Source organism: Rana temporaria, chromosome 2 (assembly GCF_905171775.1).
Source record: "Rana temporaria chromosome 2, aRanTem1.1, whole genome shotgun sequence".
In the NCBI taxonomy this organism is placed as follows: domain Eukaryota; kingdom Metazoa; phylum Chordata; class Amphibia; order Anura; family Ranidae; genus Rana; species Rana temporaria.
The window spans coordinates 451,150,625-451,154,042 of record NC_053490.1 but is presented as its reverse complement, the minus strand read 5'-3'; the positions used below and the strand labels follow the sequence as shown (position 1 = coordinate 451,154,042).

Sequence of the window (3,418 nt, the reverse complement as noted above, 5' to 3'; positions counted from 1 at the left end):
CAATACCAAGCATAAGCCAGAAATTGCAAAATGAGCCCCTCCTGGGTCTGCAGTCACTGAAGAAACGTGTTAGATGAAAGATAAATCTTGAATAAAAAAACTATAAAAAAAAAAGAGTACCGATAATATCTGTTATCCTAGAACACTAGCAAAAAAAAAAACAGAGGCATACCAGGAGGTGAAGAGGCTATACTAGGCTCTTCTTATGGCTATTTTGCTAGTGTCCAATTTTGTGAAGGTAGCAGCATAACCCAATGGACTAGTGCTATGCAATACATTGTTAAGGAAAGATAACACAGTTGTTACATATAGCGCCTAAAATTATTTGACAATCTAATGCTGATTATATGAAAGGATAAGGTTACACGGTAAGCAGCAAAAGTTTGATTGTATAATCTCACATATCACCCCACAAAACATCTTACACTTGCAGGTTGCAATCTGCCCAAATTTAGCACTGTTTATTGTTATGTATATTGTCAGAGAAAGAGTATATCAACTAAATGCTTTTAAAATGCATTTCATGTTGACAAGTACTTTTTGAAGAGCCTACCCCCATCCTGACTTTATAAAGAAGGTTGTGCTATAAAGCCAATTAAAAGTCACTGTGGTCAGATATTACTATGATACAAGATCCTGGGGATAAGCTTATCAAATGCCACTGAAAACAATCAACAGTGGTTTCAATTTTAAGAATATTATGCAGTGCACTTTTGGGCTTATTCAGGACAGCAATGCAAAGGCAAGGTAACCACTATCAACCAATCAGATTTTAGTTTTCATGAGATCAGTAAAAAATAAAATCTAACAGATTTTGGGATTAGAGCAGTGGTGTGTTGGACTCCAATATGGTAGAAATTCCAAAAGGGTCAGTGGTACTTAAAGTGTGGCGGCTTTATCTTGTCCAGTGGAGCCCAGAGAAAGCCAGATTTTAAGCGAATCATTTTTTTTAATTTTTTTTTTTACAAAGAATTAAAACCCAGTATTAACCATCTGTCCAGACATGCACAAATAAAATATAAGCCCTGATAAAGGGGGATCATAATATGCATAACACCCAAAACGTGCTGACCATCAACTCTTTATAGACATTTTATTAGTGGCAAATAAAGATTATTTATTAAATATAAATTATAAAACACCTCATAGTTGTCACAAAATTCTTGGCAAGTTGCCTCATTCTCAACTGCATCTGTCAAAATGGAACAGAACTCTATGTCTAGGTAGCAATTTGTTTTATTTTCATATTACAGTATTATATTTTTTTATAGTTTCACTTTTAGCCAGAGTCATACAAGTTAAAAATACCTAAAACTGTGCAACTGAATAAAAATTTTAATTTCTTATATATTTACATATATAATATTTATAAAATCTTATTCTGATGATAGATGAGACCTGTAGTATAGACATAAAGCAAACATTAATATCTATGCGCAGCCCTGTTACATCCAGGATACAAAGATAGAATTCATAGTAAACTCATTGCCTGGGCATATGTTTAGACTTTTCTCCATGCAGAAAAAGGCACAGTCACAAAAATATCACTTAGCTCTATATGTTAATAGCAAATTCTTCTAAAAATCCTTTTATTTTCTGCAGTAAAACATGTAAACAGCTATACAGGTATGGCCTACCTGTAGACATCCTAGGATGCAGAACATCATTAATGGCAGTAAATACAAGTTTACAAGTTGGTTTATATAAATGAGCTTCTGAAGACATTCATTGATAAATATGTAAAATAATCATTTCCGAAATTGACCAGTAATAAAAAAATATTGGAGACAAAAGTAGCATTGTGGTTATGACATGCAATTTTCCCAAAAGATGAATAACTGACAACTGATACTGATTAGATTGGTGGCCGGTAATGGCAGATTGAATAGAACAGTGGAATTATGTGCATAGCAATTAAAAAAAAAAAGTCACAGACCTTCATTTCTGCAAAGGTAGGAGTACATTTACGTACACATTTGTGACAGTTATTAGTATTTCTGGTTGTGCTCCTTTTATTGAAAACCTAATGGGGAAGGGGAATGAAATTCACCCAAGTCATTCCAGTTGGGTAATGTCTTCTCATCACTTCTGTTGGCCCATAGCACATCTCCATCAGATCTCTACTTTTCACTATTCTTCCCTAAGGCTGGATTGACACCTATGCAGTTTTAGTGCATTTTTCAGATTTGCACTACAGCCCATTTAACATGGTTTCCTATGGAACACATTCTGTAATGCAAAAAGCACTAAAACTGCATAGGTGTGAATCCAGCCTAAAGCTGGCCATAGACCATTCAGATCTCGGCTGGTTCAGCAAAGACTGGTCGAAATTTGAACAATGTAAGGGCAGGCTGATTGTATCCAAGTCAATCCATCGATCGACTTGGGTACAACCAGCTTGTTGGATTTTCCATTGCGATTTTTGCCAGTGGCTTTAACTGCTAGCAATTATCACTGTGTGTTATCCTGGCAGGGACAGCTTCCTGTTCCCCCTCCTCCCCCCCATCGGGACAACACAAAAGCTCGAAGGGAGGGATTCCCCCATCAATATTGACTGCAACCTGAAGGAAAGTAAATCCCACCATCTATGACCGGCTTTGGAGAGCAATGCTAAAGAGGGAAACTGCTTCTAATGAATATTGATCACTTGTTATATCTAAAAGGGTTAAGCTGGGAAATTGGGGGGGGGAAAAGGAAACTGCAGACAAAGCACAAATGCAGTTATAAATGGTTGATTATCTGTGGGGTTTTTTTTATGAGCTTTTAAAAAATATTTCTTCATAACATTCTGCGCCTTTAAAAGGAAAATGGAGCATGCCTCTAAAAATATCTGGCCCTATCTTTAGTGGCCAACTAGTCCCAATAGTGATCAGTCTCCCCATCCATATACAAATCCTACTTGGGCTCTATTCAGCATTGTCACCTAAAGTAACCTCTTATTTATCCAAGCAGGGCAAAGCAAAGGGTTCCTATAACTTCCAACTAGACACAATATACTCACCTTTCCTTTACTCCCACAGCCCCAGGGAAAAAAAACATACCTGACATTTCCAGGCATGGGACAGTATATGGGATTCACTTCCCCTCTCTTAGATGCCAGTCTTGGTTCCTCGTCATTGTCCAAACATTGTCCCTATGGCCTCCTTCACATGGCTAGCCAACTGTGTCCAGGCTTGGACATCCACAGGTAAAACACACTGGGGCAGATCCACATACCTTTCCGCCGGGCGCAGCGTATCTAAGATACGCTACGCCGCCGTAACTTATCTTTTTTTTTCCGAATCCTGAAAGAATTTGCGCCGTAAGTTACGACGGCGTAGTGTATCTCTCGCGGCGTAAGGGCGCGGAATTCAAATGGATGTAATGGGGGCGTGTTTTATGTAAATACGACGTGACCCGACGTAAACGTTTTTTTTTA

The 3,418-nt window shown here is 37.7% G+C and overlaps 1 long non-coding RNA gene across 1 annotated transcript; it reads right to left on the bottom strand.

Annotated features, from left to right (window-relative positions):
• Positions 1-2,743: 2,743 nt before the first annotated feature.
• LOC120927676 lies at positions 2,744-3,194 on the bottom strand. The gene is made up of 2 exons (XR_005747120.1): positions 2,977-3,194; positions 2,744-2,933 (listed from the first exon to the last, which is right to left on the bottom strand). It is a non-coding gene; the product is annotated as an uncharacterized LOC120927676 (long non-coding RNA).
• Positions 3,195-3,418: the final 224 nt, after the last annotated feature.